This window comes from Melospiza melodia, chromosome 29 (genome assembly GCF_035770615.1).
Source record: "Melospiza melodia melodia isolate bMelMel2 chromosome 29, bMelMel2.pri, whole genome shotgun sequence".
NCBI classification, from domain to species: domain Eukaryota; kingdom Metazoa; phylum Chordata; class Aves; order Passeriformes; family Passerellidae; genus Melospiza; species Melospiza melodia.
In genome coordinates this window covers 3,205,014-3,220,400 of record NC_086222.1, presented here as the reverse complement: position 1 = coordinate 3,220,400, position 15,387 = coordinate 3,205,014, and positions in this window count along the sequence as shown.

Here is a 15,387-nt window from a genome sequence, read left to right as displayed (position 1 = left end):
AGAGGAAAAAAAAAAAGGTTTGGAAATAGATAAAGTGAGGAAAATGTAACCTCATGATGATTTCAGTGAGATCATCTCATAAAAAAACTCAAATTTCTCTACCAGAGCCATTCAAATTAGCTCATTTCATCACATAACTGAATGTAAATATTACATGTCAGGTTAAGCTTTATTTTTAAGCTATCTTATTCTAGAACATTTCTAAATCAACATTTCTTATCTCAAAAATTTGCATCCAAATAGAAACCTTCTATATAAACCTTCTATTATAAACCTTATAATAGGTATATAATAAATAATGGTATAAAAGGTTTATATACCATATATACCTCATATACCATATAAGGTATATACCACATATACCATATAAAACTTATATACCACATATACCATATAAAACTTATATACCACATATACCATAAAACTTATATACCATATATACCATATTTACCAAACCAAACCTTCTATAAACTTCATATAAACCTTCTGTTAAACTTCTAAAATTCTCTCCAAATTAATTCCCCACGATTAGGGTTAAAAATGAATATACTGAATATAAAGAAAATATTTGATGCAGTTTTGCACGACACAGTGAGGCTGAGGGAAAAAATTCCCTTTTCCAGGAAGAAATCCCGGTGCTCCCAGCAACAACTGACCCCAAAACGGCGCCTTTAGGCCCTGTTGGACAACCTGGATTTTAACCTCAGGTTGCCTGCAATAAATGAGCTTTGTGGTGGAGGGCTGGGGTTATTTTTGGCTGGGTAACATTTGTTGTGTTCCATTCGCAGCTCTGTTCCCAAGGAGGGCACAATCCCTGCCCCGCTGCAGCCTCCACCACTGCAGGCATTGAGTTTTCTCCACCCCAAAACTCCGTCCCTGGATTTTCAAAGATGCTGCAGCACGAATTTTTTGGCCGCGGAAAAACTTTGGGAGAAGCTGGATGCTTTTGAGGTGAGTGAAGTTGGAGGATGAATTTAGATAACCTTTGGGCAGATGGTGAAAGTTTAACGTCTATAACAGGAGTTTCTTGCCACCCAGCGATTCCAAATAAAGGAAAAAAAAATTGTATTTTATAATTGCATATTTAAAGGTTGAAGTGATTTATTTTAAGAACCTGCACCAAAAAAAAAAAAAAAAAAAAAAAAAAAAGAAGGAGAGAGAGAATTTTCTAACAGCATCCAAAGAGCAAAATTCTTTTCCAAGTGATTTTACAGAGGATAATATTAACTTGCATTAATCTGGTTTGTCTCCTGAAGGAAAAGAAGTGAAAATTTGGTGACACTCTGAGCAAGAGATTTTGTCCACCAGCTCCATGTGGAGCTCACAGCCAGGCTGCTTTTCCCCAGCAATAAAATGGGAAATGTTCCCTCCACAGGAAAGCAAACCTGGAAACCTCAGGGGCAGGAGGGGACCCCTCCTGCTTGCGGTGGCAAAACTTTGCTTTTATTAGAAAAATCCTAAAGAACTTTCACATGTGTTTGTGTGGAAGAAATGCAGGGTTGAGGTTAGGGGGGATTGCCAGCTTGTTCAGCAGAGTGACAGGGGTTTTGTTTTTTGCCTTTAAAAATAGAATTAAAGTAGAACCCCAGCCCAGGAATGACTTCCCTGAAAGTTAAAGCAACTCCCAGGCACTTGTTTAGCCAGGCTGCCAGAATGGAAACAACTTTTTGCAGGGTGGGGGGATGGCCGTGTGTTGGAATTCTGTTTGTATCCCAAAATTTTGCTGTTGGATCATTTCCCACCCTGTTTTAGTGATACACCTCCAATGCTGCTTGTTGATTCAATTCCTGTTAACGTCAGTGCTGTGCAATCACCAGAAATTCTGTCCAGCAAATTGCTTGTGAGGAAGAACCACAGATCAGCTTTATTTTGGTTGGTTTAAATTTTTTTATTTTATTTCATTTTGCTGATTTTCTGAAGGCTCCCATGGGGGCGCAGGCATCTGTGGCTTTATATCAGCACAAAATCAAAAATCCACTCTGCCCCCCACATCCTAGGAGGGGCTTTGAGAGAACGAAAGCTCCTGGCTAAAACTCACAAATTCCACTTGCAGGAAGGTTTTTCCTCTTTCCATCCCCCCCTAAAAGTGACCCCAAGCCCTGTCAGTGCTGCAGGAATCCCTGCCTGCTGCCACAAACCCGTAGATCCGAACTTGTGCTCATATTCCACACAAGCTTGTATCTATAGGTCTGGGGCTGGCTGGCAAGAGCACCCTGGGGTGCTGCTGCACTTCAGATATCCTTCACTCTTCCCTCCTTTTTCCCCCTCCTTCCTCTTTTATTTTTATTTATTTTTATTCATTTTAATTCTATTTTATTTTAATTTATTTTTATTTTTATTTTTATTTTTATTTTTATTTTTATTTTTATTTTTATTTTTATTTTTATTTTTATTTTTATTTTTATTTTTATTTTTATTTTTATTTTTATTTTGAGGAATGTATAAGTGGAGCTGCAAACTCTCCCTCAGCTTTCGGTGCCCAAAGGGGTCTTTGCTTGTTTGCTGCTGAGGAAAATGGGATGGGGGAAAGTTGATTTTGACATCAGGATGAAGAAATTCAGTCCCACCCATGGCCTGCCCTGCTCTGGTACTGGGGGTGTGATAGGGAGAACTCTTGTGTTGATTCTGGAGCAGATAAAATAGTTCCATATAAATTTCAATGAAATTTATAATTTCATTTATTTGATGAAATAATTTCATTTCTTTCTATTTCATTTATGAAATAATTTCATTTATAATATTTGAAATATTTCATTTATGAAAATAAATTCGTTTGTTCCATTTGTAACATGGAGTTGTTCTTTCCTTGCTTAGCCCAGGAATTTTTAAGAGGAGCAATCTCTTCTCCTCCTTTATATCCAGGAACTTCGAATCCCTTCTCTGACCTTGGCCCTCCAGCTCCTCTCTCAAAAATCAGTTTATTACAGAACCCCATTCCTCCCAATTTCATGGTGTTTGTGTCTTTTCACATCGTTTTTAAGAGAAAATAATCACGTTGGAAAATCCAAAAGAAAGAATAGGACAGGAAAAAACCCCATGGGATCAGGCAGTGCAAAGGCTGCTGTGGAAAAGTTAAAAAATCTTTAAAGTTGGGAGAGTGGAACAATTATTTTTTAAGAAGTAATTTTTTAAAACCCCAATGTACAGATTCTATATGAAAATAATTAGGCTGTGAACTCAAAATAAAGTCTGACTCTTTCTTTCCAGCAGCTCTCAGTGTTAATTCCACCAAAGATTTGCTCTGCATTTCCACTTTTAAATTTCTCTGGTTTGAACTTGGCTGCTTTGACATACGCTGCTGTAGGCCAAAAAAGGGGATTTTTTTTTCCTCTCTTTGCTGAATTTCCAGGGTTTTCTATGTGTTTTCTATTTATTATAGAAGTTTATATTAAAAGGAAGTCAGAGAAGTCCAGCCACTCTTCCTTCTCCTTGTGAGCTGAAACTAGGATTAAAAAAAAGGGAAAAAATTGGATTTTGGTGCCCTGTGTGATGTAAAGTTGGGCGTAAAAACTGGTGCTGAATATTCCCCAAATATTTGGATGGGAAATCAAGGAATAAAAGCTGATGAGTTGTTTCCAGCAGAACTTCTGCTCCTGGATTGTTCTGGATTTTACCCAGAACAGGCACCTGGAGCCAAGCTCTCCTTTGGGATTTGAGGTTGCTCCATCCATGGTGGGATGAGCAGGAGCGCACCATGAGAGCAGAAGGAGATTGGGACAGCAAAAACTGATTTTTCCAGAAAATCTGGGAATAGTCTGGGCTGCTTTGATGTTGGTTTTTTAAGTGCTGTGGGAGTTCATCACCTTGGGTTCCTCTGGGCTCGTTTAGTCTGAGCTCCAAGGAGAAATGAACTGATAAAACCCAATAAAATCCAGATTTCTGTGGGGTGGTCCCTCCTCTGTGAGTAAAACCCAATAAAATCCAGATTTCTGTGGGGTGGTCTCTCCTCTGTGGAGTCATTCGGGGTAGAATGGGCTGAGAAAATCCTGGAATTGGTCAAGGATGTTCTGGATTGGTGAAGGATGTTGTGGATTAGTCAAGGATGTTCTGGGTTGTTCAAGGATATTCTGGGTTGTTTGAGGATGTTCTGGAATTGGTCAGAGATGTTCTGGATTGATCAAGGGTGTTCTGGATTGTTCAAGGGTGTTTTGGATTGTTCAAGGGTGTTCTGGAATTGGTCAGAGAGGTTCTGGATTGATCAGAGATGTTCTGGATTGATCAAGGATGTTCTGGAATTGGTCAGAGAGGTTCTGGATTGATCAGAGATGTTCTGGATTGATCAAGGATGTTCTGGAATTGGTCAGAGATGTTCTGGATTGATCAAGGATGTTCTGGGTTGTTCAAGGGTGTTCTGGATTGTTCAAGGATGTTCTGGATTGTTCAAGGGTGTTCTGGATTGTTCAAGGATGTTCTGGGTTCTTCAAGGATGTTGTGGAATTGGTCAGAGATGTTCTGGATTGGTCAAGGATGTTCTGGGTTGTTCGAGGATGTTCTGGATTGGTCAAGGATGTTCTGGGTTGGTCAGAGAGGTTCTGGATTGTTCAAGGGTGTTCTGGATTGGTCAAGGATGTTCTGGGTTCTTCAAGGGTGTTCTGGGTTGTTCAAGGATGTTCTGGATTGGTCAGGTATGTTCTGGATTGTTCGAGGATGTTCTGGATTGGTCAAGGATGTTCTGGGTTGTTCGAGGATGTTCTGGAATTGGTCAGAGATGTTCTGGGTTGTTCAAGGGTGTTCTGGGTTGTTCGAGGATGTTCTGGATTGGTCAAGGATGTTCTGAGTTGTTCAAGGGTGTTCTGGATTGGTCAAGGATGTTCTGGGTTGTTCGAGGATGTTCTGGAATTGGTCAGAGATGTTCTGGATTGTTCAAGGGTGTTCTGGGTTGTTCAAGGGTGTTCTGGGTTGTTCAAGGATGTTCTGGATTGGTCAAGGATGTTCTGAGTTGTTCAAGGATGTTCTGGCACTTCAGGTGACTTTGCTTGGAGAGAGCCAACAACCCCTGGCAGGGGAATTGGGTCACATACGTCCCAAAATCAGGCCCCACCATTTGGTTTGGTATCTTTTTAATTTGGAAATCAATACTTGAATCATAAAAGAGAGGAAAGAAGAAACAGATTTATTTTTTTCTTCTCTTCAGTGCAATTTCTCTCTGAATAAGCTGGGACCTGCTAATCAATATTTGATTTTTTTTTTACCTCCTTTTGGTGAGAGGCTTGATCTAAACACAGCTGGATGCTTAGAAAGGAAACTTCAGAGAAGTGGCAGCAGAAGTGGGGTGAGCTGCTGGCAGGAGGAGCAGGGAGTTATTTCTGAGGCTGAAAATGTTTGCTGATTGCTTCTGGTGTTTTTGGGGTCAGTCTGGGGTTTGCTGTGGCTCAGCAAACCCCAAACTCTTTATGGAACAGGCTCAGGGAAGGAAGGCACCTCGGGCAGCACCAGCAGCTCAGCTTTCTGAGCTCAGCTTATCCAATAAAACCTGTTCTCATTGAGGTTTAAAGTGCATTTTATTTTAATATGGATTTCACATATATATATAATATAATATAATATAATATAATATAATATAATATAATATAATATAATATAATATAATATAATATAATATAATATAATATAATATAATATAATATAATATAATATAATATAATATAATATAATATAATATATATTATTATATATAATATAAGATACCTCCCAAAAATCAGATTTGGGTCAGGAGTGAGAGCTCACCCACCTTTCCCCTAGTAAAACCCCAAGAACTGAAATGTAATATTGAGCAAACCTTCAGATTGCTGCAACCCTGGCTAAAAGTTCACGCAAGGTTTTTGTCATGAGCTGAAAAATTTTGGAGAGCTTTCAAAATATTTCCTTGCTCTGGATTTCAGCTGAGCCCAGATGAGGTTTCTCTCCCTACTTTGCAGCCTCTTGGATTTCCAGCCCTTTTTAGGGTGCCTCATTAATGCATGAGGCACTGTTTTAGGGCATTATTTGGGAATGTTCTTAAATTATTTTAGTATTCTTATATTATTCTAATGGTGTTATATGTATAACATGTATTATATATATTAATATATATATTGATATAATATATTAATATAATATATAATATATAATATATTAATATAATATATAATATATTAATATAACATATAATATATATTATATAATATATAATATATAATATATAATATATAATATATAATATATAATATATAATGTATAATATATAATATATAATATATAATATATAATATATAATATATAATATATTACATATTATATATTATATTATATTATATATTTTCTATTTTCTATTTTCTATTTTCTATTATATATTATATATTATATATTATATATTATATATTATATATTATATATTATATATTATATATTATATATTATATATTATATATTATATATTATATATTATATACTATATACTATATATTACATATTACATATTACATATAATATATTATATATAATAAATATAATATATAATATATAATATATAATATATAATATATAATATATAATATATAATATATAATATATAATATATATATAATAATTATTTGGGAATATTCTGCTCTCTGCACCCCTCAGCCAATGATTTTCCCGATTATAATGAGACAAAATTCAGTTTTCCATAGTGAGTGCCCATTGCTGGAATCCTAAATTCTGTAGGTCTGTAAATGCGTGAAAAATGTAATTTATAGCAGGGGATTCATACATGAGGCACTGTTTTAGGGCATTTTTGGGGAATATTCTTATATTATCCTAATATTCTTATATTATTCTAATACTATTATATATATTATATATAATATATCATTATATATGTTATATATTATTATATATAAGATATGTAATATATAGTAATAATTTGGAAATAAACTGTAATTTATAGCAGGGGATTCATGCATGAGGCACTGTTTTATGGCTTTTTTTGGGGAATATTCTGCCCTCTGCACCCCTGCTTTTCTGTGTGACTGAATTGCTGCTTTCCACTGCTTGGAAGGAATGGGATGTTCCAACCAGGCAGTTCCCAAAAATCAGCTCTGGGTTGGGATCCTCACGTCACTCCTGGGGAAATTCAGCAGGAAATGCGGCTAGGGGAAGGAGCTTTGTAGATTTTTCTCTCAGGGAACAGGAATAAAACCAGTGAGGAGTGAAAACTTCCCAGTCCAGATTAAGCTTGGTCCTGGTGTCTGCTGGGGTTGGTGGCGTGGGCAAACCTTGGACGTTTTATCTTTATTCCAGATAAAGTCTTGGAGGTTTTATCCAGAGATTTGTTCCAGGTAAAGCCTTGGAGGGATTTGGTGAAAGTACCTAACTCAGGAGAGCTGTTTCTTGGGAATACCCAGTGTGGAATACTGGAGGTTTTATCCAGATCTTTATTCCAGATAAAGCCTTGGAGGTTTTATCCAGATATTTATTCCAGATAAAGCCTTGGAGGTTTTATCCAGATCTTTATTTCAGATAAAGCCTTGGAGGTTTTATCAAGATATTTATTCCAGATAAAACCTTGTAGGGTTTTGGTGAAAGTACCTAACTCAGGAGAGCTCTTCCTTGGGAATATCCAGTGGGGAATACACTCAGCTGAATTTTGTAGGGATTTTTAGGGGTTTTTGTACATTAAAATTGGGTGTTTCAAAGCAGAGGTTTGCTTCTCAGAGCTGGAACTCCAGAGCTGGAGGGCCTGAGAGGAATTCTCCAGAGGAATTCTGTCTCTTTTCAAAATTAAATATTCCCTGGATGTGAATCCCAGCATTTCTGTGCTAGGACAGCAGCTGGAGTCACGTTTCCTTCAGGAATCCGGAGTTACAGGCAGAGAAAATACAGAATTTTTTAATTACACTGGAGCTTTAGCATAAGGCTGGGCTGGGCCAGAGATTCCCTTTTGTCCCCAGAAGGGTGAAATCATTTCTGGAGCAACAAGAGGCCTAAAAGGGGTCCCAGCAAAAGGCACTGGGGCCCCACGAGGTGATTTAGGAGCTCAGAGCTCCCCATGTTCAACAGGAGCTCCCTGACATCGATAAAATATCACAGCATTGTCATTAAATTACAGATCCACCCTAATTGTGTAATTAGGTATGATTGTGCTAATTGGGTAAAGACATAATTGACAAAAATCACCAGAAAACAAACAGGGAGCTCGGTGCCACCACGGGGAGGTGTCACAAGGGCTGTGCCTGCCTCTGCTCTGCTCCTGCCCTGACCAGGCACGGACAGGGGACACGAAGGGACACAAAGGGACACAAAAAATGGCAAAAATAATGGCAGAAATAATGGCAGAAATAAATAATGGCAGAAATAAATAATGGCAGAAATAATGGCACAAATAAATAATGGCAGAAATAAATAATGGGCAGAAATAATGGTACAATGGCACAAATAAATAATGGCAGAAATAATGGTACAATGGCACGAATAATGGCACAAACTGGCACAAATAATGGCAGAAATAATGGCAGAAATAAATAATGGCAGAAATAAATAATGGCAGAAATAATGGCACAATGGCAAAATAATGGCAGAAATAATGGCACAAAAATAATGGCACAAATAATGGCAGAAATAAATAATGGCACAAATAATGGCACAATGGCAGAAATAATGGCACAAATAGTGGTACAAATAATGGCACAAACTAATAATGGCACAAATAATGGCGCAAATAAATAATGGCAGAAATAGTGGCACAAACAATGTCACAAATAATGACACGAATAAACAATGGCACAAGTAATGGCAAAAATAATGGCACAATGGCACAAATAATGGCACAAATAAATAATGGCACAAATAAATAGTGGCACAAGTAATGCACAAATAAATAATGGCACAAAAAATGGCACAAATAAATAATGGCACAAGTAATGGCACAAAAATGGCACAAATAATGGCAGAAATAATGGTACAAATAATGGCACAAACAAATAATGGTGCAAATAAATAATGGCAGAAATAATGGCACAAGTAATGGCACAAATAGATAATGGCACAAGTAATGGCAGAAATAATGACACAAATAATGGTGCAATGGCACCAATAATGACATAAATAAATAAAGGCACAAACAATGGCACAAATAATGGCACAAATAAATAATGGCACAAATAAATAATGACACAAATAATGGCACAATGGCACAAATAATGGCACAAATAATGACACAAATAAATAACGGCACAAGCAATGGCACAAGTAATGGCACAAATAAATAATGGCACAAATAATGACACAAATAATGGCACAAATAATGGCACAAATAATCACACAGTAATGGCACAAATAATGGGGTTTATCCAGCTCCTGATCCAGAGCTGTGCTTAGGTCACTGCTCTGGCTGACCAAACAGTTAACAGTGCCTGTGCTCTCTGCTGCTGGCTCAGATATGCTGCATTTCCACTCTTTGGTCAAAGTAAACTTTACTAAATATGGAATCATGAGAAATTGAGATACCATCAACACCATGGGCACTCAGGCATCACAGAAAGATTATTTTGCATTTTTTTCCAACGTGTTCTCCTGCTGTTGCAGGCTGAATTCTGATTGGGGTGTAAAGGCAGGGCAGTGCCTTTTCCATCATCAGAAATTCTGCTTTAGCTTGGGAAATCAGCAGAGCTCAGTGTTCATCCCTGAGGTTTGATTCCTTTGGAATCTCCTTCCTGTGCCAGGGGCTGGATGCACCTGAGGGGCAGCTCCAGCCCCACCAGCGCATTCGGGGATGATAATAATAATATAAACAATAACAAAATAAGAATAGCAATAGTAATAATAATGATAATAATGATAAAAATAAAAATAAAAATAAAAATAAAAATAAAAATAAAAATAAAAATAATAAAACCCAGGAAGTCTGCTGCTTTAAGTGATGGGTGCTGGGTGAGTCGCAAGGATAACATCCTGCTTGTTTGGCTGGGAATTAATACATTACATTAATTAATGCAAATGTAATTATATTATATTAATACAAGTTAAAAATATGTGGCCTGTGAAGGGAAGGTGGCTGCCTGCTGAGATGATTTCTCAGAATGGCTCATTTGGACCCTTTGGTGCAAGGGTTAAATTCAGCTCAGGATTTGTGCCCCTTCTGCAGTTCTCTCCCAACCCCATTCCTGCACATCCTTCAGACATCCAGAGGCCAAGGTCGAGGTCAGCGTGGTGCGTTCAGAAAGGAAAAGAAAAATTTCACCCTAAGCCTTCTTTAAATGCTTTCTAAGAAATAAATATGTCTGTGTATGCTCTGAATCTGCTCTGGAAGGGGAACACCATTATTTTGGCCAGGGAAAAAAAATTCCATCTCGTGTGAAAACCTCCATGATCTTACCCAAATCCAGCAGGAATAACCCTGGCTTGTCGTGTCTGATCCCAATTCCATTGTGGGGAGCTGAATTTGGGCTTGGTGTCTTTCCCCCTCTAAATTAAAACCACTGAGGATTTGGAGGCTTTTTTTTTTTTTTTTTTTTTTTTAATTTTTTTGTGTGTAATTAGAAGCCCCTGAGGTTATGAATTTTTGACTGCATGCATCCAGGTTGAGGTAGTAGGTTGTATAGTTTAGAATTACACCAAGGGAGATAACTGTACAACCTCCTAGCTTTCCTTGGGTCTTGCACACACCGGCGTGAGGAGCGACCAAAAATCCTCAGCACTCTTTGCTCTGGACACCTGGAACAGGAAAAGAGCAGGTAAGACCAGCTGAAAAACCTTTTGAAATCTCTAGAATTATCTAAAATGTTGATTTTATAAGCGTTTGTTTGGGTTTTTTTTTTCTACTTGTTGGTGCTGTTTTATGGAGTTTGTAGCAAATCCAGTGATGTTTGTCTTCCTTCATTAGCCCTCGAGCAGCGTGGTGTTAACATTCCCAAAAAAAGCACCATGGCAACCTCTCAGTGCTCCTGCCTGCATGGTCAGCAAGCAGAAGTCTCCAAAGGTAAAAATATCCTGCATTTTTTTCCCTCCTTTCCATTAGACTTTGATTGGCTCAGTTAATTCTACACCAGGAGTTAAACGAGGCTTGGTAATTCCAGATAAATCCTTGGAGGTTTTATCCAGATTTTTATTCCAGATAAATCCTTGGAGGTTTTATCCAGATCTTTATTCCAGATAAAGCTTTGGAGGTTTTATCTTTATTCCAGATAAAGCCTTGGAGGTTTTATCCCAATTTTTATTCTAGATAAAGCCTTGGAGACTTTATCTAGATCTTTATTCCAGATAAAGCCTTGAAGGTTTTATCCAGACATTTATTCCAGATAAAGCCTTGGAGGTTTTATCTTTATTCCAGATAAATCCTTGGAGGTTTTATCCAGATTTTTATTCCAGATAAATCCTTGGAGGTTTTATCCATATCTTTATTCCAGATAAAGCTTTGGAGGTTTTATCCAGATCTTTATTCCAGATAAATCCTTGGAGGTTTTATCCCAATTTTTATTCTAGATAAAGCCTTGGAGACTTTATCTAGATGTTTATTCCAGATAAAGCCTTGGAGGTTTTATCTTTATTCCAGATAAAGCCTTGGAGGTTTTATCCAGATATTTATTCCAGATAAAGCCTTGTAGGGTTTTGGTGAAAGTACCTAAATCAGGAGAGCTCTTCCTTTGGAATATTCAGTGGGGGAATACACTCAGCTGAAATTTTGTAGGGATTTTTAGGGGGTTTTGTACATTAAATTTGGGTTTAATTAAGGTTTAGTTAAGGTTTGCTTCTCCTTCCCAGCAGTTTGGGTGAAGGAGATGGGGAACACCCCAAATCTTGTGGAGAAGCTGTGGGGCCACAAACCTCACATTTCTGATGGTTTTACAGGTCTAAAATGCAGGGATTTACCCAACTGCTCCTGAAATCCTTGTCTTTATTTGCCTGAATATTGGAGACCTGAAAAACCCTTGAAACTCCCCTAAAGCTGGCAGAGAAAAGTGAACATTTTGATGCTGGCAGCACTCAGGGTTCAGCTCCTCTGGGGCCTGGGTGAAGGTGGTGGCCACAACCCTTGGTCAGGGCCCAGGACCTGAACTTAAATCTTTTCACTCTCTGGATGAGTAATCCTGGCAAGGTTTTCCGAGTTCTCAGAATTAAGAGGCTCTGTCTCTTCCTAAACTGGTTCAGTTGGTGAAGAAAAATAAAGAACAGGCACTGGGTTAATTTCATTAGGTTAATTGGAAAGTGTGAACACCATAATGATATTTCAAGGCATCTAAATAACCCAGAAAATTGGTTTTTTTCTGGTAAAATGGCCCTTAAAAACTTAAATATCTGCAAATCCCTGTTTGCTGAATGCGAAGAGAAGCTGTGAGGGTTACTCAGGGCTCGCTTGTGAGTTATTCCAAGAGTGGATTAATGGGATTTTTATCCCGTTTTGCTTTCAGAGAGGTTACAGGTACCCCTGGCATGGTTTATAGCTCTCAGGACAAGGAGAGGACGTGGGATAACACAAGGCTGCTCTGTGTTTCAGAGCCATGCCCCAAACACATGCAGGTGGTTCCAAAGTGAGGAATCTTCTTGGCACGTCCCAGGCACTACCTTGTTTCCCCCCCATAAATCTTTCTGCAGATGGAAGTGCAAATTTTCAGCTGCATTGATTCCCTTCCAACTCAGAGGGGTTTTTTCCATGAGGGTTTTTAACCTGTTTGGGACTTTTTTAGGAGCAGTTTTGTGAATAATCCTAAACAGGAACAGGGTCTTCCTTTTTTTGGTTTGTTTTTTTTTTTTTTTGTGTGTGTTTTTTTTAACCTGTTTGGGACTTCTTTAGGAGCAGTTTTGTGACTAATCCCAAATACGAACAGGCTCTTATTTTTTTTTTCCTGTGTTTTTTTAACCTGTTTGGGACTTCTTTAAGAGCAGTTTTGTGAATAATCCCAAATAAGAATAGGCTCTTCTTTATTGGGGTATTTTTTTTTTGTTGTTGTTTTTTAACCTGTTTGGGACTTCTTTAGGAGCAGCTTTGTGAATAATGCCAAATATGAACAGGCTCCTTTTTTTGGGTTTTTTAACCTGTTTAGGTCTTCTTTAGGAGCAGCTTTATGAATAATCCCAAATAAGAGCAGGCTCCTCTTTTTTTGGTTTCTTTTGGTGGTTTCTCAACATATTTGGGACTCTATAGGAGCAGTTTTGTGAATAATCTCATATAAGAACAGGTTCTTCTTTTTTTGGGATTTTTTTTTGTGGTTTTTTAACCTGTTTGGGAGTTCTTTAAGAACAACTTTGTGAAGAATAACACGCTCTTCTTCTTTTTTTTTTTTTTTTCCTGTGGTTTTTAACCTGTTTGGGACTTCTTTAGGAGCAGCTTTGTGAATAATCCCAATAAGAACATGGTCCTCTTTTTTTGGAGTTTTTTTTTTTTGGGTTTTTTTGTGATTTTTTTAACCTGTTTGGGACTTCTTTAGGAGCAGCTTTGTGAATAATCCCAAATAAGAACAGGCTTTTCTTCTTTTCTTTTTTTTTTTTTTTTGGTGGCAACATTTCAGATTCGCTCCTCACACTCCAAACTTCAGGAGGTTCAAAGCCGATGATTATTTATAACAATCCCCTCAAACCCAAACTCCATGCTAAATCCGCGAGACGTAAATGAAAAGACCTGTCCCGCTCCAAACCCCAGAATTGAAAAAGGAGAATGGCCAGTGGTGAGCATAATTCAATGTGCATATTTTCCCTGTGAACAAAACAGCATTCCAGCCCTCCCCCGATGAGAGGAATGTATTGTCAATTAATTAGACTCCCATCATATGTCCTCGGATGCCCTTCCATCATATGCCTTCCATATGTCCCCGTGTCATATGCCTCCCATATGCCCCCTGTGTAATTAAGCTCCCATCATATGGCTTCCATCATGTGCCATTTAAGGAGATTTCCAGGAGAACGTGGCACTGTTACAGTCCTGGACCTTTTGCAATGAGGAAAGGAACAACTCAGGAGCTGTAAATGAGGAGAGGAGGAAGGAAAAAAGGAAGGTGGCTCGCCCTGAGAGCTGCCTTTAATTGCTGGGTTTGTTTCTCGCAGCTCGAGCACAAAAATGTCCTGTTTTCCTTGGGTTCCAGGCCCAGTTTTTATTCAGTTTTTGTTCTGTTCAGCCTCTGGATAGCCAGGGAGATAGGCGCTGTTTTTCAGGGAATGTTTCCACTGGAATGTGAAATGCAAAGGAAACAATGCAGCTCCCAGCAAAGTGTTTGTGCTGAGATAGGGAAATGGAAACTTTGGCCTTGTTTGGGGTCCCCGAGAGGGAAGTGAAGGACCAGAAATGGCCTGGGAAGGAATTCATGGAGAGGGGATGGCACAGCCCACTGGAATTCATGGGAGGGAATTCGTGGACAGGAGAACTTCCACTTCCATTCCCTGGGAGGGAATTCGTGGAGAGGGAATGGCACATCCCAATTCCATCCCTACAAGAGAATTCATGGAGAGGAAATGGCCCACCCCACTGGAATTCATGGGAGGGAATTCATGGAGAGGGGTGGCACATCCCAATTCCATTCCTCTGAGGGAATTCGTGGAGAGGAGAACTTCCATTTCCACTTCCACTTCCATTCCCTGGGAAGGAATTCATGGAGAGGAGAATTTCCACTTCCATTCCCTAGGAAGGAATTCATGGAGAGGAGAATTTCCACTTCCATTCCCTGGGAAGAAATTCATAAATTCATGGAGAGGAGAATTTCCACTTCCATTCCCTGGGAAGGAATTCATGGAGAGGGGATGGCACATCCCAATTCCATTCCTCTGAGGGAATTCATGGAGAGGAGAACTTCCATTTCCACTTCCACTTCCATCCCTGGGAGGGCATTCATGGAGAGGGGATGGCACACCCCACTTCCATCCCTCTGAGGGAATTAACGGAGAGGAGAGCTTCCACTTCCACTTCCATCCCTGGGAAGGAATTTATGGAGAGGAGAACTTCCACTTCCACTTGCATTTCCATCCCTCTGAGGGAATTCATGGAGAGGAGATGGCACAATCCATCCCTGGGAGGGAATTCTTGGAGATGGCACACCCCGCTTCCATCCCTGGGAGGGAATTCTTGGCACACCCCACTTCCATCCCTGCTCTCCCTCATGGACCTTGGATGTGGAGGGCACTGAACTTTCCTTGCCGTGAGGAGGCCCAAGGAGATGTGAGATGGATTCCAAATTTACTGGGATTTATTCGGGGTAATGAGCAAAAATAGGCACTGATGCTTGCACGTGTAATGAAGGAAACTGCAAACATCCAAGGAATTATGGAATGGTGTCCAGTGAAAGGACAGCTCGTGTGCCTCGTGTAAAATTGTGGCTCTGTGCCTTCCTTCTTCCCACCAACTTCTGAGACTCTTTTTTGATCCCAAACCTGCTCTAAACTTGACCAAAGAGCAGTGACTTCCAAGGCTGCTCTGCTCCAGCTTTGCAGGAATTGCAGAAATCC